General features: G+C 39.8%; 1 protein-coding gene across 3 annotated transcripts in view; it reads left to right on the top strand.

Annotated features, from left to right (window-relative positions):
• The first annotated feature begins 1,648 nt into the window (after positions 1-1,648).
• LOC122554590 (F-box/WD repeat-containing protein 7-like) overlaps positions 1,649-25,050 on the top strand; it is a 163,288-nt gene continuing 139,886 nt past the window's right edge. For all 3 annotated transcript variants that reach the window (XR_006313036.1, XR_006313035.1, XM_043699900.1), the window contains exon 1: positions 1,649-1,924. The gene's annotated coding sequence lies outside the window, so the exon portion shown is untranslated. The remainder of the gene's footprint in view (positions 1,925-25,050) is intronic.

Genomic DNA, 25,050 nt, shown 5'->3' with positions numbered 1-25,050 from the left:
GCTTCCAGCTCTGCGAACAGAACCACAGCAACGAGCAGGTTTATTTGGAAGCACTAGCAGGTTTATTTGGAAGCACTAGCTTTCGGAGCACTGCTTCTTCATCAGGTGGTTCTGGAGTATAAGATCGTAGGACACAGAATTTATAGCAAAGGTTTACAGTGTGACGCAACTGAAATCATATATTGAAAAAGACCTGGATTGTTTATTAAATCTGTCATAGTTTAGAATGTTAAAAATCACACAACACCAGGTTATAGTCCAACAGGTTTATTTGGAAGTACTAGCTTTCAGAGCTCCTTCATCAAATGGTTGTGGAGTATAAGATAGTAATGACCATGTTGGTTTCAGTTCTTTCATATGTAAATCCAAATCTTTATTTAACAGTCAACAAAGGACTCATATGAAAGATGTGAAACTAACATTGTCAATCTAACAGATGAGAGACTTAACAAACAATCAAGGTATTTTTCAATATATAATTTCAGTTACATCTCACTGAAAACGTTTGCTGTGAATTCCATGTTTTATGATCTTATTTTCCACAACCACCTGATGAAGGAGCATCGCTCCGAAAGCTGGTGCTTCCAAATAAACCTGTTGGACTATAACCTGTGTGGTTTTTAACTTTGTACACCCCAGTCCAACACCGGCTCCTCCAAGTGAACATAAAGTGAGCGTTCTTACCGTTAGCTTTAGGGGTCTGTCCCTCACACACAAATTTAAATCTCCTCCATTGTCTGAAATAACCTCTGCTGGGGACGAGGTGCCATTTCGGTCGAGGAGACCTGTTCACCCTTGGAGCCAAACATCCGAGATCTTCCCGTGTAACGGATGGATTTTTGTTGGCAGGGAAAGCGACGGGAACAGGAGCTCAATCCGATTTGCTTCTTTTTGTTTTGTGTGTGTGGATTACCGGGAGGTTTTGAACTTGACAGAAGCGGTAGCACCAACTCACGATGAGAGGTTCACTTTCTCCCCTCAGTGGAACTGGAGCGTCCCTCTGCCGCCTCCCCTCTGACGCAGATGGCCAGCGACTGCGCTGACGTCATCTCAGCGCGCCGCCCGTGTGGAGGAGGAGGAGGAGGAGGAGGAGGAGGAGGAGGAGAGGGAGAGGGGGGCGGGGCTACCTCCCTCTACGCCACACCCCTCCCCCCCTCCCCCCCCCTCTCGCGAGCTGAACTTCAGTGGAAGCGACCAGAAGGTGCAGAGCGTTCGGCTGTGCGCGCTCGCGTCGGATCTCGAGAGAGCCCGTCTGCCCGCGCGCGCACAGTCGGCAGGGCTCGGGGCAGCGCGCGCGCGCGGCGGCGGCAGCAGCTCGGGGCAGCGCGCGCGCGGCGGCGGCAGAGGAGGGAGAGCTTTCCCCGCCCTCTCCCTCCCATCCCCAACCCCCTCCATCACAAACCATGGTGTGAGGACACTCAGCCAGCGTGAGAAAGAGAGGAGCGGGACAGAGGGAGGGAGTGTGGGGAGAGGGGGCACCGAGCGGGGAAAGTTTACAGACAGCCCGGGCTGTGTGTGTGTGTGTGAGGGAGGGAGGCCGCCCGCCCGCCCGCCCGCGGACAGCCGCCTCACAGGCTCTGCACTACAAAGAGGAGGCGAACTCTGCAAGTGTGAACCCCGGGGGAGAGAGGAGGGGAGGGGAGGCAATGATGGGTGGGACTGGTATCGCCCCTGATTAGAGAAGGGTAGGGGGGGTGTCCGGGTGGGGAAACCCAGGCACTTTGTCAGACTGATGAGCACCCCGAGCCGCCAGCTACCCGTCCGGGTGAGGTATTAGAATTGGCCGGGACACCCCCACCCCACCCCCCCTCTCCCTGCAAGGCCACCCAGTCCCTAATTTAATGGGGGTTGGTGAGGAGTCCCGGACCCCGTGTGAGAGCTGCACTTCATCTGGAATCAAAGCGTGCCTCATCTTCCCGCTCGGGTGAGTTACTCATTCTCACACATTGTGCTACTAGCTCCAGGAGGGTGAGAAGAGGGGAGTGCTGGAGGTGCTGCTGCTGCTGCTGCTGCTGGGGTAGACCACCACCGTGTGTGCCGGGGTGGAAAGGAGCGAGATCAATAATTCATGAACACCAAAAGGAAAAGCCGCGCATAAATCCTGCACCCTGTCCTTCTCCATTCATGGGCTTCAGTAACTCACGATCCTGCTGGGAGTAAATCTACCTGATTGTCAAGTTCAGATAACGAAGTCAATTGAGGACTTCAGTGAAAAAAATACTTTATCCAAACGTCTGCATCCCGTTAAGAAAGTTATAATCACCCATCTCTTGTTTCAATTCGTTTCTATAGCTTTCAATCTCTATATCTTCCAGTGTGAGCACGGTCTGCAGTATTTGCAAGCAGCAATGCAAAGTGAAATTTCCAATGTAACCTAGAATTTGATGCCCAAATGATCCAAGATTACAACTGATTTCTTTTATATTGAAACATCTTTAAACGTGCTCTTTGAATTAACTTCACATGATCATGTAGGTTTACTTCTAATGGTATTACAGTTACCATCCCACAATTCATACAAATGGGTAGAAGTTCTGTGTTATTTGGACCTATGGCTAAATTTGATACTTCCTGTCAGTTAATGTCTTAAAGTTCAATGTTGTTTGCATTGAATACTGAAGGCTGTGGGATGATCGTTCTGTGGTTTCATATATTGCTTTTGGTGTGCATTTTTCCCTGTACCAAATCTTAACTTTTTCTATTTCATGCATTGTGCAAAGTGGTTTTCACAGGCAATGTATGAATTAGATTTTTACCTATGCAAAGTGCGTTTATCAATTTTGTTTGTGGTCTGAATCTTTATTTTAACCTGAACTGTTTTCAACGCATTTCTTTTAGTCATTAGGAAAATGCTTCTGTTCAGTATTTGGTTTTCTACTGTCTATTAAAAAAGTTACACATGCATTCAGGCATGCATGTGAAAGCACAGCTATGCATTGTCTGTTTTCACTATCTCCATATGTACTTGTCATGTAGGTACACTCATTGTAATGGTTAAGAAATCTAAGATCTATGACTTCAGAAACAAGGTTGCTGTTGAGCAGCTAATTCAATTTCCAAATGGATAAAATTATAAATTTCACATTTAGTTGATCAGTGAGAATTTTTGTTCACCAGAATCCTTTTTTTTTCATTGTAAAAGCAGAATGCTTACATATTGTGACTGTTAATTCAGTGATACCCATAAAATGACCTGGGTGCCTGGGTTCAAAACCTGCCATGACGGATGGTCAAATTCGAATTCAATGAATAAAATCCGGAATTAAGAGTATAATGATAACCATGTTGTCAATTGTTGGAAAAACTGATCTGGTTCACTAACAGCCTTTCTAGGGAAAGAAACTGCTGTCTTTACCTAGTCTGGCTTATATGTGACTTCAGAGCCACAGGACTGTGGTTGACATTCAACTGTCCTCTGGACAATTAAGGATGGGCAATAAAAGCTAGCCTAACTAGTAATCCCCTCATTCTGTGAATGAATAAAAAAAACGTTTTCATGCGCTTGTTACCTCTCTAGTCTTGACTAACCCAATGCATAGCTCGATCACTGCTCATTCTCAAATTATCTGGGTTCTGAAGTCTGATCAGCTTAGGTTGGATTACTTAGTGTGGAAACAGGCTCTTCAGCCCAACAAGCCCACACTGACCCTTCGACGAGCGACCCACCCAGACCCATTCCCCTACATTTACCCCTTCACCTAACACTATGGGCAATTTAACATGGTCAATTCACCTAACCTGCACATTTTTGGACTATGGGAGGAAACTGGAGCACCCGGAGGAAACCCACACAGACACTGGGAGAATGTGCAAACTCCACGCACAGTTCCCGGATGTGGAAATTGAATCTAGGTCTCTGGCGCTGTGAGGCAGCAGCGCCAACGACTGTGCTGCCAAGTCATCCAAAACTCTGCTTCCTGTGCCCTTTCTCTCATCACATCCCATTTGTTCATCACACCTGTGTTTGCATTTGGTCAAACAATGCCTCAATTTTAAAAATTCTCATCCTCCTCTTTGAATTCCTCCACAATTTTGATCTCATTTTTCATGATTTTTAATTACTTAATTGTTGGCCAATTATTTTTCAACTGCACAGGTCTAACCTCGAATTTTCTTCCTATACTTCTGTGTCTCTATCTTGCTATACTTGTTTAGTGACCCTGCTTAAACCTTGTTTTTTGTTTGACTCTGCAATATCTCTTTCTGACTTGATGTCAAATTTTGCTTTACAACTTTCCTGTGTTGCTCCTTGTGTTTTATTTCATTAAAACACTATGTAAATGAGTTGTTTGTGGTGCAAAGCTGGAGCATTGTGCTAAAGTAATGTCAAGCATTTATTTGATTAGGAATGCTTCTACTGTTAAACTGAGGTTGTTTGTTTTAAGTTCAAACGTCTTCTCTATTAGTTTGCTTAAATTCCAAAGAGGACAGGATAATGTGGCAACAAAAGAAACAGTGACCTGAATATGGCTTTCAGTATGTCAAATATATCCTACCCTATATTGAGCTTGTGGCCAATCTGTGTTTTAACATTCACTTATCCACCTTGGTTTTGTTTCCTTAATTTCTTTGCCTAACGGAAATCTAAAATCATTTGGCCTGGGCTTAATTTCTTATGGGGGGGGGTAGAGGTTCAGATTATCTGAAGCAGTGTTTCCTTGAAATCACTGTTGCCTTTGTTCTGTACTTCCTGTAATTGAGAGAGCTTCTATTTACACTTTCAAATCCTTTAATTAATTTAAGCATCTCAATAAGATCACCCCTTAATCTTGTATCCTTAAGAGGGTACAAGTCTAATTGATTATATACAACCTACCTTCAAATTTAACCATTTTAGTTCTAGTGGTGTTTTGTTGAATTTGTGCTTTTCCTCAATGTCTGAGACAAAAAAATCTGCAGATGCTGGAAGCCGAAGTAGGCAAGCTAGAGGATGGAAGAATACAGCTAGCCAGACAGTGTTAGAAGGTGGAGAAGTTGATGTGTCTGGTATAACCCTTCTTCAGGAATGAAGGCAGGGGTCAGGGGACCTGCAGATGACGGTGAGGGGGACGGTTTTGGGTGGGGAGAGGGGCGGAATGGTGAGTTAGTGATAGTTGAACCCAGGTGGTTGGTACAGCCTGTTTGGTTGATGGGAGGTATGATTCCGATAGGTAGCTGGAAGGAACGATTGGTAGGTGGAACGGCAGGGAAGAGGTAGGGCTAGAAAGTGAGTTGGGATTGGAAAAAGGTTATTTGAAATTGGAGAACTCAGTGTTGAGTCCTCCGGGCTGTTGGCTGCCCAGGCAGAAGATAAGGTCATGTTCCTCCAATTTGCGGTCTGATTCACTGTGGCAATGGAGAAGGCAAGGATGGGCATGTGGGAGAGGGAGTGGGAAGGGGAATTGCTATTCCTATCCAGTTTACTTACCCTAAGAGTCAGTAGCATAGTTAACCATTGAAGCTATCCATATTGTGAATAATGTAATTTCTAGTTCTTGTTCAATCAATCTTGTGCAAGAAAAGGTTTGACTATAACATTGGCTTTATTCTGCTACTGATTTGTTTTAGCACTGTGCTTTGATTTCTGTTGCAAAATAGTAGTTTGTGGTTAAAACTCCTGTTGTGGTTCTGTTCGCCGAGCTGGAAATTTTTGTTGCAAACGTTTCGTCCCCTGTCTAGGTGACATCCTCAGTGCTTGGGAGCCTCCTGTGAAGCGCTTCTGTGGTGTTTCCTCCGGCATTTATAGTGGCCTGTCCCTGCCGCTTCCGCTTGTCAGTTTCAGCTGTCTGCTGTAGTGGCCGGTATATTGGGTCCAGGTCGATGTGTTTGTTGATGGAGTTTGTGGATGAGTGCCATGCTTCTAGGAATTCCCTGGCTGTTCTGTGTTTGGCTTGTCCTATAATGGTAGTGTTGTCCCAGTCAAACTCATGTTGCTTGTCGTCTGCGTGTGCGGCTACTAAGGATAGCTGGTCGTGGCGTTTCATTGCTAGTTGATGTTCATGGATGCGGATCGTTAGCTGTCTTCCTATATAGTGTTTTGTGCAGTCCTTGCATGCAATTTTGTACACTACATTAGTTTTACTCATGCTGGGTATCGGGTCCTTCGTTCTGGTGAGTTGTTGTCTGAGAGTGGCTGTTGATTTGTGTGCTGTTATAAGTCCTAGTGGTCGCAGTAATCTGGCTGTCAGTTCTGAAATGCTCCTGATGTATGGTAATGTGGCTAGTCCTTTGGGTTGAATATACCGGCCACTACAGCGGACAGCTGAAACTGACAACCGGAAGCGGCAGGGACAGGCCACTATAAATGCCGGAGGAAACACCACAGAAGCACTTCACAGGAGGCTCCCAAGCACTGAGGATGTCACCTAGACAGGGACGAAACGTTTGCAACAAAAATTTTCAGCTCGGCGAACAGAACCACAACAATGAGCACCCGAGCTACAAATCTTCACCCAAACTTTAAAATTCCTGATAGATGGTTGAATTTTTTTCATGTAGTTGATGGAATCCAGGCTTATTTGTTAACTGTATCTAGCAACATAATTCTTATGCCAATCTGAGCTTAAACCAATTATTTGAATGCAGAGAATTGCAAAGTCATCTTTAGAATATACTAAAGTTTACATTATGTTGAAATCCGTACTTCATAATTAAATTGAACATGGATACTAGCAATAGAGTGGGAATTTGGGAAATTAATCACAACTTAAAATTATTCTGTGAAATTTATTTCTGTTTGATTTTTGTATTTTTACACTGCCACCAGTTGTAATATTATAGTTCATTGTATGCTGATTAGTTGGAACTTTGAACTTTCTAACAGCTTTTTTGTTTTGCATGTTAAATCAACCTTAGCTCAAATTTAATATTTGAGGAGTGTGCATAGCTCTTTTCTCTGAAATCATAAAGCCAGGTCATACAAATGTGCCTAGGGTGGCTGAAGGACACCTTTTAGTACTTTGCAAATGGGTTTAGGTACTGCAGTGGAATTATACCCATGCAGTATCAGATTTATATTATGAGAATCAGCCTGCACCAGGATTTTGTCGGGGTTCTTTCAGTGGCATTTGTGGCATTGGTGAAAAGAGAAAATGCTCAACCTGGTGTACAATGAATTCTGAAGTAATCACAGGTTCTCCGAAATAATGTTTAGTTGAACTGGTACTAATCAAGAGTACATTATGCTCTTTGAAGTTATTTATGAAATGCCACCAAGTTTGACTTGGTGGCCATCTTGTGTGAGGTAGCCCATTTAGATTTGCTAACTAAATGTACCACTTCAAAGAATTTTCAGGAGGACCAAGAATTAAAAGTCTGGGTTCCTATTTTCTGTGATTTATAATATAAATATGTACAATACAATATCATGTTTTTTTTGTCACCTTGAAGAGAGGAATGTTTGTTCAATGACTTTTCTTGTGTGCCTAAAAGGTGTTTGTCTTGAGAAATCCTTATTCTGGTTTCAGATGTTTTTGTGTACTTTTTGTGCATCTTCCATTACAGACAGAAGTCCTATCATATGCCAGTCTCTGACTTTAGAAATACAGTGTATTCTATAACAGCCTGCATATATTTAGAACTTATACTTTGCAAAAACAAAAATCTCTGCTTTTTTTTTTAAACTTAAAAGAACAGTGGTGGACAGGAGAATTAGTAAAGATTGGACAAAGAAGAGGTTTTAAATGTTTAAAATTGAAACAACTAGAGAAATTTGTGAAAAATGGTAATGGTGTTGAATAGAGATGAGAAAGCAGATTGGAGAAATGTTGATGGATGGGAGGTTGAGAGCCTGCATTTGAGTAAATTTGCCAGACCTTGGGGAAGGGTGGGTTTGTTTGAGGGTGTGGGTGGGGGTACTCTGGAAAGATAGTTGGTGAAGGAGAGTTGAGAACGTGGTTCAAAACTTGAGATGTCACTTGATACAACAAGATTAGACACTACAAAATTGATTTCAGGACCTTATTGTTGCATAAGAGTGGTACATTTGGTTTCTGTGTTGAGATACTTGTGCTGGAAAGCTTTGTGATGTATTTGTACTGAAACCCAAAATGTAGTTTTTTATTTATGCACCTGTTCAGATGTCATTGCACACCTTTGGAACAGATGGGACTTGAGCCAAAAATATACTACTGAGTATTTCATGGTCACCAATGCTGAGCCTAAAAATGCAAGTGATCCTGCACAATAGACTAGCTTACTGTTCATAGCTTGCTCCTTTTACAGAGCTGGATTTAATAATGTTTGACAGAGAGTAGAAGTGAAATGTGATTAGCTCAGCAGTTTTTGTCAACTAACCTCTTGCAAGACTAAGCTTGAGAATGGTGAAACCAGTCTAAATGTGCTATCCCTAAAAGTGCCAAAGGTAATTTCTCAAACAATATTTGAAGGAAGGTGAAGGTAATTTGTCTAAGTGTGCTGGAGTGATAAAAGTAAATTGTTATATACCACTTCCAAAATACTTATTAGTGAATTCTGTTGGAGTATATAATAAAGCTTGAGCTATATTGCCACTTTGACTTCTCCTTATCAGCTTATTTTAAGTCCTAACTTAAATGTTTTGCTCACCTCCTCACTTTAGTATTGCCGTTTGTCTGAAGCTAAGCCTCAGTCTTATTTTAGGCGAAAGTGAGGACTGATAAAGGACTTTTGCCAGAAGCGTCGATTCTCCTGCTCCTCGGATGCTGCCTGACCTGCTGTGCTTTTCCAGCACCACACTCTCGACTCAATCTTATACTGGCCCATCAGAGTAGGAGAGGCGGTTTCCTTCCATTTCATGTTAATTTGACAAAGTCCGTGCTAGAAAACTAAAGGCAAAGAACGTCTTCTGTTTGAATATTGAAGGTTTTTTGAATGACATTTTTGTACTTTTGTTTAGTGGCTTGCAATCTTTTTATTTCAGTGATCAAAAGTGGGTTTAGTACTGCTTTAGATTTCTTCATAGGAGTACCAACATGATGGATCTAAATTATCCTGCTTTTGCTTCTGGTTTTCACCTTTCATAGTATTTTAGGAGGATGTACGATTCAAATCCGTATTTATGCACCATCAATACTTAGGGTTTAGTCAGTCTTACCAATTTTTTTTCTGAACTTCTTTTCATTGGTGAATTTGGTTCTCACCCATGTGCATACTTCTAAATGATAACCATGCTCTGACACTTCCCTAACACAAATTAATATCGGAGTCTTAAAATTAACTGAAGATAGGCTAATTCAACTGTGTTGGTACATCACAGCCAACTCCAATCCAATTCATCAATGTCCACAACTGCACACTTTTTAGGAGGTGTTGCTATTTTTCGATCGGTGGTGAAATTTGTTTGGCTACTTTCCCTTCTTTCTCCAATTTAGGAGATCTGAAGACAATTGTTTTTTTTGACCATCAGCCAACTAAGCACAGATTGGGAACCAAATTTGATGCTTTCCAGTCTTTATGACTGATTCATAAGCATTGAGAGAATCATTTTCTTTGGTTAAAGTAGCTGAGCTACTTTGAAAAAAGCTTCTGCTGTTGAACTTGAGTTAACTTCTTTCAAGCAAGGCAATGATCCATACTTGTCTCCTTTTCAGTTCTTTCCAAAAGTATCAATGGGCATTTAATAACTGTTTTTAGTTAGCTTTCTAATCCTGTCACGTTTGCAACTTTAGTGGATGGATTTCCATGAACATTACCTGTTTTTTTTATTGGTCAACTTATTTGAACGCTTCCAACAGCTGCATTAGTGATTTTTACCATCGTTATGGTGCACTTCGGATAGAAAGATGGAACCAGGAGTAAACCATTTAGTCCCTCAACGTGCTCCACCATTCAATATGACCATGGCTGATCATCCTACTCGGTACCCTGTTCCCACTTTTGTTCCATACCCTTTGATCCCTTTTAGTGCTAAGAACTATATCTCCTGCTTGAAAATGTAAAATGCTTTGGCCTCTATTTTATGTGGCAAAGAACTTCACAGGCTTACCACTGTTAGGGTGAAGAAATTTCTCCTTACCTCTGTTCCAAATTGTTTACCCAGTATCCTTTTAGACTGTGACCCCTGATTCTAAACACTGCTGGAAAAGCGCAGCAGGTCAGACAGCATCCAAGGAGCAGGAGAATCGACGTTTCGGGCATGAGCCCTTCTTCAGGAGTCCCTGATTCTAGACCATCTGGTTATCAAGAACATCGTTCCTGCATCTATCTGGTTCTGGTTTAGTCCTTGTAGAACTTTTTTTCTAAACTTCAGTGGATATGGTCCTAACCAATCAAGTCAGTCTTTAGCTCTGCCATCCCAAGATTCAGTCTGGTAGATCTTCATTGCATTTCATCCATAACCAGCATATCCTTCCTCTGATAAGGAGACCAAAATTGCGCACACTACTCCAGATGTGATGCCCCTGCTCCTGTAGTCAAATCCTCTCGCTGTGAAGGCAAGCACACCATTTACCAACTTTTGTTGTTTGCTGCACCTCATACTTTCAGCGACTGGTATACAAGGACATCCTTATTGCACCCCTCCTTTCCCAGTCTATTATCATTCAGGTCATCTAAGTTCTTGCTTTTGATACCAAAGTGTATAACCTTATCCAGATTATACCTCACCTGCCTTACATTTGCTTACTCACTTAACTTGATCAAACCATGCTGAAGAACCTCTGCATCTCCCTCAGCTCATTTTCCCACCCAATTTTGTCATCTGCAGACTTTGAAAACCTATCATTTATAGGTTTTTCTGCTATAACACAACAGTTGTTCCTTTTCAACCTCACGCCTTAGAAAGTTGCGCTATTGAAAACCATTGCAGAAAATAGCGTTTTAAAGATCGTGAATAAAAAATCACTATACTTCTTCAGCAAGAAATTTGCATTATCCAAACCAATCCGTCAATTGTGTTAAAGCTAATTCACGCTGATGAAACACATGTTATAGCAGAACGACCTGTAGTTCCCCCATCTGAAGTGAATAGCTGGGTTCCTAGTACCGATCATTGTGGTACCCCGCTGGTCTCTGGCTGCAACTCGGAAAATAACTTGTTTATTTCTACTCTACGTTTTCTGTCAACCAGCCAGTTTCTTCTCCATTTACCTTACCCTTCCCTCCAAAAAAAATCCTCATACTCTTTAACTTTGCATACTAATCTCTTACGTGGGACTTTATCAAAAGCCTTATGAAAGTCAAAATAAACTGCATTTACTGGTTCCCCTTGATCAATCCTATTAGTTTCATCCTCTCAATTCCAGTAGCTTTGTGAAGCACAATTTCCTTTTTGTAAATCTACGTTGATTCTGTTCAATCTTGTCACTGTTTGTTTTCCAAGTGTTAAGACTTTTATAATGGACTATAGCATTTTCCCTTCTATTGATGTCAGGCTAGCCAATCTATAATTCTGTTTTCTTCCTCCATTTTGTTAAGTAGTGGGGTTAAATTAACTACCCTGCATCCAAAAGAACTGCTTGAGTCCCTATTATCTTGAAAGATGACTACCAAACCATTTGCTCTCACTGGTGTCATTTCCTTAAGTACCCCAGGATGTAGATCGGCAGGCCCTGAGGATTTGAGCCTTTAATCCCATTAGTTTCCCCAACGCCATTTCCTAACTAATATTAGTTCCCTTCAATTCTTCATTTTGTCTAAACCATGTGTTTCCTAACATTTTTAGGATGTTATTTGTGAAGACAGATCCGAAATTTGTATTTCATTTGGTCTGCTATTTATTACAATTTCTGTTTTTGTATGTAAGGGACATTTGTCTTCACTAATATTTTTCTCCTGACATACCTATATAAGTTTTTACAATCAATTGTACATTCCCCGTTAGCTTACTCTTGTAATCAATTCTTCCTCTTCATCAATCCCTTTGTCCTTTTGAAATTTAAACTGATCCCAATGATCAGGTCTACTGTTCTCTTTTTTGGCTAGTTTGTCTGCCTCTTCCTTGGATCTGATATTATCCTTAATTTCCCTTCTTATCCATATTGGACAATCTTTCATTTTTTGTATTTTAGTGCAGAACAAGAATGACCAATTGTTGCAGTTCCTCTGGCACTCTATTTAAATGTTTGTTATTGCCTGATCACCATCATCCTTTTAAGTAATGCTCCCCAATTTATCATAGCCAGCTCATCGCAGTTTCCTCCAATTAGAATTTAGGACCTTGGTCTCTGAATCAGTCACACTATCTTAATGAAAAATTCTACCATATCATGGTCACCCTTTTCCAAGAGGCGTCGCTCAGCGAGATTGCCAGTTTTTCCTTTCTCGATGCACAATACCCAGTCTATGACAGCCTGTTCTCTAGTTGTTTTCTCAACGTTGATCCTGAAAGCCATCTCTCAACACATTCTAGGAATTCCAACTCTACAGTATTGTTACTAATTTTGTTTCCCAATCTGTATGTAAATTTGTCACCAATAATTGCAGCTGTACTTTTATTGCTAGTGGCTGTAATTCCCTGCCCGATGCCTTCTCCAGCATTATTGCTACAGTTTGGGAGTCTGCATACAATCCATAATATTGTTTTCTGCTCATTGACAGAATGGGCAATGTGGGTATAGATTTTATTTATGTAATCACAACTCATTGATTGTCGGGAGTTACCATGGACTCTGCCTTTCCTGTACTTTATTTTTCTGCTGTTGAGGGCTCATTAGAACCTGGCTTTGAACCTTGGGGGAATCCATCTATATTGTCTGGGTTTGGCTTCAGCTTCACACTTTGGTGAACAGCAGCCCAGAGTACATGTGTGTTTTTCCCACCCCAGGAGAGATGCAGAAAGATAGGGTATTACCTTGTGGGAGCAAATTACTGCAGATGCTGGGATCTGTACTGAAAACAAAAAATGCTGGTGATCATCACGTCAGGCAGCATCCCATGGAGAGAAAGCAAGGTGTTACCTTGTGGTTCTGTTCTTGTGCTCTTCATTAGCTTGGTTATTTTGAACTGATATCTCAAGTTGCCATTGCTCAGAATTGAGTTTTAAGTACGTTATTTATCCTGAACAGGGGAACAAAATTAAAAAAGAAAGCCTTTGCATTTCAAAGTAGCTCCTGAGAAGATTTCAAAGGTATAAAAAGACCCCTTTTTGTAATGTTCTTGAGGATTGTTATTAACGAAAAGAGCAGATAACACACTGCCATTGAAAGGTAGCGTTAGAAATTTCCTTGTGATAACCCTGTTTTTATTTTCTAGGATATGTTGATATAGCAGAGTTATAAATTTCCTGTTGAGTACCTTTTCAGCCTTAAGTATACTTCAACTGGAAGGTAACTCAAGCTACAAAGTCATCTTAAACGATGCAATAATAAAACTGCAAGCATTTTAGAAATGCACCATGTTTAATGAATTTAAATGTGCTATTTTGCAACATATTTGTATTTTCAATATAATATGCATTCAATATTCTGCATGTTCATGTGGGATAACTAGTGTGCAAACACTGAAATATAGAATTTGTTACATAGGCTATGTGTATTACTCTTTTCATACAGATTTTCTCCAATAGATGCAGTATGGGAATGCATTTTTTAAACATGGTGTTTTCAAGTGTTAAAACTAGCTTTGTGGTTTCTGATGGAAGTCATCTTTTGGCATATTCACATTGTAAATTTGGTTCTGTTTCATAGTTTCACTAAACATGTAAATAAATTGTTCTCAAATTGGATTCTCTTTTAGGACTCACTCCTTGTCACACTGGTCAGGCTTTGAATTCAGTTGGTGTGCATTTACTATGTAACTGTAAATATTGACACAAGCCATAGTATTTTTCATTGACTTTATAGCTTTGGTCTGGGTATAGTATTAAAAGGCAACTGGGGATCAAGGAGTAAGCTGTGAAAAGCTATTGAAAGTAACAATCCACTAAATGAGTGTCATTTATAAAAACAACTTGAAGCTTATTTGTGATGGAGAATTATTGAGAACTTGACTTTCTATAATCTAATCTTTATTTTTATTTGTACTTGAGATATGGGTGGTTTTGTCAATCTGTATTTGGTGCCCTGAGAATTTGGAGACCCTTGTTCTTGAATATAATTGAGTTTGAAATAATGTTCTGTGGCTCATGTTGAATAGGTGTATCCTAGCTTCTTTAGCTCAACTATATTATCAGTGAATCTGATCCGTATGTAATAAGTAGGTTCTTGATCTATGGTGATTTCAGCTTAAGAACATGAGTTCAGCAATTGTCTTGAGGTGGAGAGGTCAAAATTGACTGAGGTTCCTATTCTTAGTCCTAATTCATAAAACCCAGCTAAAATTGCTTTTGAGAATGTTATTAGAAGCCTTTACCACATTTCTTAATGGCTGAGTAGTAACATGTAAGGCAAATGTTACTTTTAAAACTGCATTCCAAGAAATAGTTCATCCCATTTGAAGAAAAAGTAATTAGTTATGGCAAAAAAAAAACAAATGTCTTGTGAGACTTAGTGGCATGGACAGAATTTGCACTATGTTTTCTGTAGGAGGATGCTCTATAAGAAGTGGAGGAGAAATCACTTGTTATAATGGAGCATTCCTATACTGGCAATAATGTGCAAAATTTTAAAGTCAATTTAACAGGCAGTACAACACTACATAATAAAACACAATTGCGGATGCTCGCAAACTGAAACGAAGGCAAATCGTTGGAGAAACTTAGCAGGTCTGGGCCTACCATATAATTGAGGAAAATAACACTTTTATGTTCACTGATTCCTTTTTTGAAGTTGTTTAGAATTGCAGATTGTGCAATTCGCATATAAAATCCAACTTCCATAGAGTCTTAGAATCCTTAATGTGGAAGCAGGCCATATGGAGCATCGAATCCACACCAACCCTCCCTACAGCATCCTACCCAGACCTATCCTTCTACCCTACCCTTGTAACCCTGCATTTAGCTTGCCTAATACACCTAGCCTGCGCATTCCCGATCACTATGGGGGGCAATTTAGCATGGCCAATCCACGTAACCTGCGAGTCTTTGGACTGTGGGAGCACCAACTTTGAAAGCATTAGTGCAAAACATTTTATGGAAGCAAAATAAATTTGAAAACAGGTTATTGTGTGTTTACTGAAGAAAATTAGAGCTGTCTAGTAATATGTAAGTCTTTTTCTTTACTTTGTTCACCACCATGTTTATTTCACTCCAAAGCACACTCAGCCTATCTTTGTGTATAAATCATACTTGGAGAAAGAGTATAGAATCATAAAGTGAACTCATGGAAGAGATTGAAGTTGGAAAACAAAAATGTGCATGTAGGTACACAAACAGTAATGAACTAAATGAAGGGAAAGAAGAGAATGAGATTAAAACAATTGTGTTGTAGTATTTTGTAACTTTTTTTTGCCAGAAATCAGTATTCCCAAAGTGCTTGTTTTTTGTTTGGAGAGGACCTATAAATACAGAAATAAATTTGCAATATGATTTTTCATTTCAATGCATTGAATGCTTGCATTTAGATGCTTGTGTTCAGTTATCCAATAAGTTGATTTTGCAATGCAAATTTTTAATTTATGATTTATTAAATCAAAATTGTGAAACCATTCTTCTTCTCTTTAATTTGTCTTTAATTTTTGTGCTTTCACATAAATTTAAGTTAAATCCCACTTGTCTTATCATGTTGACTAAGACGCTAGTTTAATACATGTCTAACGGAACACTGACAGAAGTAGTGGAGAAGATGGAGGTGAGAAAATTCTATAGTCCAATTCGTCTTGCCTCATTAACAGCCATTCTTTTTAATGTGTGTGATATAAGTAAATGGTGATGTAAGTTGGGTTTGCTTATCATGGTTCTGCTTGCTTAATTTGACCTGTTTTGAAGAAATAAAAGAAAGAGAATGTGGGATTCTTTTATATTAACAGAAAACAAGACCATATTGTCATGGTCATCTTGGGAAGATTTGAGGCTGATGGTGTCCATTGGAACGGGAGATGATTCCAGTGGAAATTATTGTGATCTTACTTTCTTCTTGGTACTATGTCACTTTGGTGACCTATAGCACTTTTCAGATGGCCTAGCACAATTGTGTTTAACTTGAAGCCATAAATAGAAACTGAAGAACCTACATTGGCTAACTAAGCAAATGCTGTGTTGCGTTTTATACTCTGCATCTCTTTCAAGTTCAATATTTTATTTGCTTGCTAATCTCACGTGAAGTAGTTTATGGGATAGATTCTCACATGGTCATGATTTATACTAGATAATGGTGACATGGAAAGCTTCTGATTTCCCTTCTGATAATAAAGTCGATTTTTTTATTTCCATATTTTTGTATGGAATATTCTGTTAAATGCAATGTTTCCTCAGGCTGTCAAGTGATTTAATGATAGTTTGGTATATAAATGATCACTGCAAAATCTTTGACAAATTTACTATTGTAGTTCCTTGATGAATCATTAAATGAGTACAGTGATGCCAAGGAAGAGTTCCTGCCAATGCTGATCTTTCCCTATTTTGGAAAAGCCTCTCAAAATTTGCTAATTTTTAAATTTTTAAAATTATGTAGTGGAGAGTGTGAATGCTTGTGGATGTAGTGCCAATCAAGCAGGCTGCTTTCTCCTGGATGGTGTCAAACTTCGAGTGGTGTTGGGGCTGCACTCATGGAGGCAAATTGGGAGGTTTCCATCATACTCCTGACTTAACCTGTCTAACCATTTAGAAGGTATTCAGGAGTCAGGTGAGTTCTCACTGCAATATTCCTGGTCTTTTTCCTGCTCTTGTAGCCACTGCATTTATGTGGTGAATTCAGATGTGTTTCTGATCAATGATACATCCCAGGATGTTGCTCGTGGGGGATTCATTGATGATAACACCATTGAATGTCAAGGGGCAGTGATTTGATTCTTATTGGTGATGGTCATAGCCTGGTATTTGTGTGGTGTGGATGTTACTTGCCAACGGTCAGCTGAAGCCTAGATATTGTCCAGATCTTGTTGCATTTGGACACTGACTGCTTCAGTGTCTGAGGAGTTGCGAATCGTGCTGTACGTTGTGCAATTATCAGTGAACACCCTACTTCTGACTTTATGATGGAGGGGAAGGTCATTGATGAAGCAGCTGAAGATGGTTGGGCCTAGGACATTACACTGAGGAACTCCTTCAGAGATGTCTTGGAGCTGAGATGATTGACATCTAACAACTGCTACCATCTTCCTACATGTCAGGTATGACCCTAACTACCAGAGTTTTCCCCCTGATACCCATTGATTCCAGTTCTTTTCCATGCACTTGATTAAAGCTTTATTTTGAATATTTCTATTAAATCTCTGCTTAATCATCATTCTGCTCCAAAATCAGCTCTAATTGTTTAAAGTAACTGAAATTCCTTTCCATTTAAAGCATTCTAAAGAGTCACCTCAACATCCTGTTTAAGACAATTTTGTGTTTTTTAGTTTGGTACCCAGAATTGGATGGATTATTCTATCTGTAGGCTGACCAGTAATTTATAAGCATTTGATTAGTTTCTTGCTTTTGTACTCTGTGCTTATGAAAGTATCTGTTTTTTAACTCATTGTATAATAATGTTGTTTGGGAGGGGGGGGGGGGTGTGAGTTGACAGATGTACGTGGTTTTGGAAGTACAGAGAGGGCAAAACAAGATGGGAATGGAGGCGGGAGTGGAGGTCAAAAGAAGGAAGGGAAAGCTTGAGTGTTGGTAGTGATAAAAGAAATGGTTGCTTTCCAATGGACAAGAAAGAAATAAGGGCAGAGTTGAATTATATGTATTGCAAATGTATGGAGTATCATGAATAAAATTGAAGAACTGGAAGCAGAAGTTGCTGTGGGGATATGACATGGTAGCATTGACAGAAATGTGGCTCAAGCCAGGACAGGGCTTGATACTTAACATTTCACATTATAAAGCTTTTAGTAGAAACAAGTAAAAGGAGAAGTGGGATAGTCGTCTTGGTCAGAGATAATATCATTGCCCTTGAACATGAAGCAGTCCTTGAATTAGAATCTATATGATTGGAAGTGAGAAGCAGGAAGGGTACAGTGATTTACAGACCTTCAAATAGTGGGAAGGAGGTGGAAGAGAGCATTTGTCACAGCTTAGGGAAATCTGCAGGACAAATAGCATTGCGATATTTGGTAATTTCAATTACTCTAGGATAGACGAGATAAAAGGTTAAGTGTGAGACACAGAAGAGGAGGACCTCCTGCAATTTGTGCAGGAGAACTTCCTGGCAAAGTGCATTTCCAGGGAGGGAACTGCATTGGATCTGATTCTAGGAAATGAGGGAGGCCTAGTGGAGAATATCAGTGAGGGCGCATTTGGAAAATAGTAATCATAATATTCAATCTTAAGTTGTCAATGGTTTAAGATCCCTGATTGGAAAAAGGGCAGATATTAGGGGTCTAAAAGTTGAACTGGAGTGCATTGGTTGGAAATGCATTTTGGTGGATAAAACAGTAGATGAAAAATGAGAGAATTTCAAAAGCAAGATGAATAGTGTGTAAAATTTGGTATGTACATGTTAGAAGTAAATCCAGGGTAACCAGTACTAGAATGCCCTTGACTAAGGATATTGATGAGAAAATGAAGAGAAAAGTTGTGATATATACTGGAATAATAATAGCAAGAGAAATCAGGAAGAGTATCTCAAATGCATGAGCAAGGCTAAGGATGGAATAAGGAAGTCTAAGAGGAAGCATGAGAAAAGGATGACAGATTGCACTAAAATAAATAGTGAAATGTTTATCAAACATATTAATAAGAGTAGTGAAGGATAGAATGGGGCCCAGTAGGAACAAGCCAAATAAACTGCTCTGAATCCAGTGGTATGGCAGAGTACTAAATGAGTACTTGGCTTCTGTCTATAGCAAATTAGAAATGTGATAATACTTAGTTGAAAATGTGGGTGTTGAGTGACTGACTGAGCAGTATAGTGAAAGACTAATCTGTAGTGCTAAAAAGGCTGGCAGCGTTCCAGGTAGAGAAGTTGTCAGGCCCAGATAGGATGCGTTCTAGGTTCCTAAGAGGTAAGGCAGCAAATTGCGGAGCTGTTGACAGATGTTTTTCCAGAGTACAGGATTAGTTCCATGGGAATTGGATGATTGTAAATGTGAAATAGTTGCTTAATGAAGGAGCTGAAAATGTGTTGCTGGAAAAACGCAGCAGGTCAGGCAGCATCCAAAGAGCAGGAGAATCGACGTTTCGGGCATAAGCCCTTCTTCAGCCCTGAAGAAGGGCTTATTCCCGAAACGTGGATTCTCCTGCTCCTTGGATGCTGCCTGACCTGCTGCGCTTTTCCAGCAACACATTTTCAGCTCTGATCTCCAGCATCTGCAGTCCTCACTTTCTCCGCTTAATGAAGGAGCCAAGGATGACCCAGGGAATGGCAGACCAATCAGCTTGACATCATCAGTGGGATAATATGGAGACCATAATATGGAATAAGGTAGATTTACGCTGAGAAAAAGCATATTAGTACTAGATAGTCAGCGTGGCTTTGTCAAGATCACGTCATTTCTGACAAGTTTGAGTTCTTTGACTAGGTGACACGGGCAGTGGATGAGGATAGTGGTGTTGATATTGTATATTTGGACTTCCAGAAAGCATTTGATATGGTGCCACATGGCAGGTTGGTTAGCAAATTTGAAATGTTAGGGATTGATGGGATCTTGGCTTCATGGATTGGAAGTTGGCTCCAAGATACAAAACAGGGTATGCATAGATGGATATTTCTCAAGTTGGAGATGAGTTGAAAGGGGTATTTCCCAGGGATCAATGTTGGAACCTTTTTTGCTTTTTCTGATTTCTAGATAAGTGATTTGGACATGGGAGTTGAGGGCAAAATGTGTAAATTTGCAGATGACACTAAATTAGGAAGAATAGTGAATCGTAAGGATGGCACTGAGTGACTTCAGGGATATTGACAAGTTGGCCAAATGGACAGACAAAATTCAGTGCAGAGAAATGAGAATTCATTTTTGGTAGAACCAATATGGAGAGACAATATAGGCTCAATGATACAACTCTGAGGGAAATACAATAGCAAAGGGCCCTCTGGGTTCACATGCATGATTCTTTGAAGGTGACCAGGCAAGTTAAAATAGTTAGGAAGGCTTATACGATCCTTAGATTTATAAGTAGAGGCATTGAATATAAAACAAGGAAGTGATGCAACTCCTTTACAAATCATTGGTCCAACCATATTTGGAGTATTGTGTTCAATTATGGCATCCATATGGAAGAATGTTGCAGCTCTGAACAGAGTGCAATGAAAATTTATTAGCATGATACAAGGAAAGATTAAAGAAATTGGGCTTATTCTCCATGGAATGGAGAAGATTAAGAGGTGACCTTTATTGAGGTATTCAAAATTATGAACAGTTTTGACAGATTAAAGAAGGATGTTCTGTTTCCATTTATTGGTAACTGGGTGTTGCAATTTCAAAATTTTAGCAAAAGAGCTAGGAGTGAGATGACGAGAAACCTCTTTATTTAGTTGTTAGTATTTGGAAGGCGCACGTCTGAGAGTGGTGAAGATGATTCCATAAGGACATTTCAAAAATGAATTGGATGTATATTTGTAAGTGTTAAGTTTAGAAGGTGAAGGAGATAAGGTTGGAGAATGGGGCCAGCTGGGATTTAGCTCTTTCGTGAGTTGGTACAAAGTTCTACGATAACCCATCCTGCCGATGTTGAAGATTTGAGAAATCTCTATGCTTTACATGACCATGAAGTTTATACCATTTAGTTGGAACTACTCTTCTTTCTTCCTTTTAAATTGACCAGATTGTGCACGAAATTTCATCAGAAATTAATCACTCCATTTAATATTATTACAACCTCTGGAGGTGGTGTGACTTGACCCCAGATCTTGTGACTTAGTGTTTGGGACACTTACTGCAGGACAGGAGCCCTTGCATGTACCTTGAGGTTTTTTTTCAATCAGCCTATTCCTAGATGTTATTACACACCCCTGGAGCATGTGGGGCTTGAACCCACATCTCCTGGCCTAGAGGTATGGACTCTAAATTGGACCACAAGTATGTCTTGCATTTACTTCAAGATTTTCTAATCAACCTTCTTAGTGATGTCATTACACACCACTGGAACAGCTGGGACCTAGTTTAGAGTTAGAGATACTACCAATGCACTACAAGTGCTTGTCAGTAATTCCTTGCATATTCACCAAGTCCAATTTCAGAATCACATTAAACATTGGGCACCATTGAACTTTGCAAGTGAGGGATAGTTAGTTGCCATCCATACCTTGTTGCTGAGTGGACATGGAATTTGATTTAATGGGACATACAATCTGCATGCTTGGCTTCAAACCGGCATTAAATTCATATACCACATTATTCCTTTGTGAGCTGTCAAAATGTCTTTCTAGCTTGATGGTAGTGAACACTACTCATTCGTACTGCATAATTGCTATGTGGGGCAGCTAGTTTCACATGTTGCTCAAACCTTTGAGATATCTTTTATGCTTATGGGATAATTTGAGTTTTCCTGGTCACTTTTCAGGAACATGTGATTTTGCCTTTGGGCTTCCCATGAAATTGCATGGTTAAGACAGCAATTACCATACAGGATGGCTTTGTGCCCTATTTCAGCATCTAATTTGTCTGATGAACAAATGGCTCAGGCCCTATATTGTGTTGCCAGTGAAGCCAATCTTATTGTACATGGAATTTCTACAGTACCAATGTGTATCCTGACCAGTGAAGGTTGGCGTATGGTAGACAATAATAGAGAACCTCACCTGAGTTCTCAAATATCATAACAAGGTAAGGGAACTCATTTGACTTGACTTCCATTTCAAATGTGAATTTGAGATGAGGATGGAGTCCATTAAGGTGTGGAAGCCAGTTTGCAGATTCAAATATCACAAATCTGTCATCAAATGAGAAATATGCAAGGGCTATAGCTTAAGTATCATTCCATCAAAGACACATTTCTAATTGAATCCAGCAGAGATTTGCGAGCATTGGGTCCAGTGGGGATCCCATAACAGTACTATCAACTTGAGGAAACATGGTGTTCTTAAAACTGAAGTCAAATATGAATTGTGGAGTTGATAAATTCAACAAATACTGATTTCCTGTAATGATGGTAGGACTAGATTAAAGGTAATGCTCTAGTACAAATGTCTTTGGCTTCTTTGAGTGGTACATTGGCAAATAGCCTAGCAACCACATTGACACTGCATTGCTATTGGTGTGCAAGTCTTGTATGATCTTTGTAAATGTGAAGGAACCCCTTCACTTGTAAATAGACACCTTGCTAAAATCTGTTTGTAGCAATGTACCCAGTCATTTGGCCAATTTGTGACTGGTTCGGCAGTACAAAGAAGGAAGAGTGAAAGGGACATCAGTTGTGCGTCTTGGACAGTTCACTTTTTTAAATAGATGCTCGTTCATTTTACAGGGAAGAATGAAAAGCTTTGAAATGCCTTTTCAGCAAAACTCAAGCTATTTAAAACCATTAAAATCTCACTGGCCAGGTTTATCCACGTTTTCATTTAAATGTGTTTTCATGTTGTCACTCAAAATTAATCACTATCTTCTGTATTATAAGGGAGCAAGAAGTTGAGATAACAATGATGAGGTAATTCTATCGTATTCTCATCTATGGTGTTTAAGGATTGCTACAATACAAATATGCCAGTACAGTTGTAAATATTGTGTTAATTATTGCTCACTGTGTTGCCATACTTCCATTAGGGAATTCATGGTTCTTCCTTGTTTAATGGACGCCTCTTAATTATATTGAGTCAATGTTAGCAACTTGTAAATCTTGCTATCTAGCTTTACCTGCTTTGGTTTTTGTTTTTTTTTTCAAAACAAAATTACATGTCTCTAGTAAAAGAAGTAATTTGTGACTTTATATCTTTGCATGCACTTTTGATTCATGACTAGAGAGAACATTACAGGCAACCAACTCACTGAAATGGATATTGTGATACAGCTTATATCTAAGCAAGATTTGGAGATGCCGGTGTTGGACTGGGGTGTACAAAGTTAAAAATCACACAACACCAGGTTATAGTCCAACAGGTTTAATTGCAAGCACTAGCTTTCTGAGTGTCGCTCCTTCGTCAGGTGATAGCCACTATCAACTGATGAAGGAGCGACACTCCGAAAGCTAGTGTGCTCCCAATTAAGCCTGTTGAACTATAATCTGGTATTGTGTGATTTTTAACTTTATATCTAAGCAATGTTTTGACTGTGACAAATGTAACATGTATCTAGGAGAAATGCAAGGATGACATACCTAGGTTCATGTTGAGATTTGTGGAATGGTTATGATGGTAGGTTATAAATGAGAAAAGGTGAGAAGGCTCGAGTAGAGCACAGAGAATGGTATAGACTGGTTGGATTTAATTCTGATCCTGTGTTGCACAATTTTTAAATGTACCTGCAAAAGTTTATAATTTGCTGATGTGCTTTGTACATGGTACATACTGCTGCCACAATGCATTGGTGGAGTGGGAGTGGGATGGAGTGCCAATCAAGGTTGGGAGGGGGGTGGGGGGGGCTATTTAGTTCCAAATTGTTGAGTTTTTGTCACTATGGCACACTTGAGACAAGATATTCCATCCTACCTCTGACTTGTCTTTTAGATGGTGTGTGGGCTGTGAGGAGTCAGGTGATGAGTCACTTAATGTGAGTTACTAATCTAATCTAATCTAATCTCATCTTGGAGACACGGTTCAGATAATTTCCCATTTACGCTTTTTTTTCCCCAGTGCTTATCCATGCTTCATTCCTTCAATAGCTGCCCTGATGTCAAAAGCAATTACTCTTGCCTCCCCTCTAGAGATCCGTTCATACGCTGAAGGGAATCAGGATGTTCGTTCTAAACTGATGGTATTGCTTGACAAGGACACGGTTGGTCAGAGAGCATGCAGTTAATAGGTGAATCGGATTGATGTGAAGACTGGATAAGTACATGATTAGGAAATATTTGGAGGGATATGGACCAAGCCCAGGCAGGTGGGATGAGTTTAATTTGTGATTATGGTCGACATGGATTAATTAGACTGTAGGGTCTGTTATCATGCTCTATGACTTTGACATAAGTGGCGGAGTCTACTCATAATACAAGCCTGATGAGAAGGCTGGTTTCTAATCTAGAATGATGCCAACAGTGTGGTTTCAATTCTTGCACTGACTGGACTGTCATGAAAAGTACTCCAACTTCAACTTCTCCCCTCACTTGAGCCAAAGGGTTAAAGCATAATCTGTCATCTCTCTCTATTGAGAAAACAGCCCTGTTGTCTGGTAGGGCTATGATGACTTTGTCTTGTTTAAGGGGTTAGTATCCCCTACATCTGAGCCAGAGACCAGTGTTCAAGATCCACCTGCTCAAAAGCGTCATAACACCTGTAAATAGGTTGATTAAAAATATCTGCTAGTTTGGAGATGGTGCACTCCTTTGCTGTTCCTATGTCAAAATCTTGATTGGCCAGTAATAGATGACTTTGTTTGGTTAGGAACTTTTAAACTGGTCCAGTGTATATTTAATTGCCATTTTCATGCACTTGTCTCATTAAATTGAGAATGACAATTATGTATTCTGTTATAGGCTTAATTTTTCTACCACTAAGGGCTGTTTTCGCATTGTATTTTACAGTTATTTTTCCTGTTGTCTCAAACAGAATGCATAATAGACCGAGGTGTCCACAGGAGGAGTAAATGTAAAACGAAGTTACAGTTCTCAATTTGATAATTGACTTGTATTTCAAAACCAGTGAAAGCTGTATATATGTCGTCCGGTGCATATGCTTTGACAGCATACAGATGAAAGCTGTTCTACGTCATAAAGCTACGTCATAAAGCAACCAATCTTTCTAAGTTCTTAAGTCTTTATTTAGATATACACATTGGGAGTATGAATCTCCTAATCTTACCATCAAAATTTGACTGTATTCATAAAGGCACAAGTGAATCTTCAGTTGATGTCAACCACTTGTTCACAACTAATATAAAACTAACAGATTTTCCCTATCTCATTAAAATGACTAAATATGCACAATCAAAATTTCAAAACAAGTGAATTCAAACCTCTATTCTCTATAAAGCATTAGATTGAGAATTTGAGGGCTGCTAACAATTTACTTGCATGTGCAATCTTTTTACAAACAGTCCAACAGT

This window comes from Chiloscyllium plagiosum, chromosome 1 (assembly GCF_004010195.1).
Source record: "Chiloscyllium plagiosum isolate BGI_BamShark_2017 chromosome 1, ASM401019v2, whole genome shotgun sequence".
Taxonomy (NCBI): Eukaryota; Metazoa; Chordata; class Chondrichthyes; order Orectolobiformes; family Hemiscylliidae; genus Chiloscyllium; species Chiloscyllium plagiosum.
This window is presented reverse-complemented; position numbering and strand designations above follow the sequence as displayed.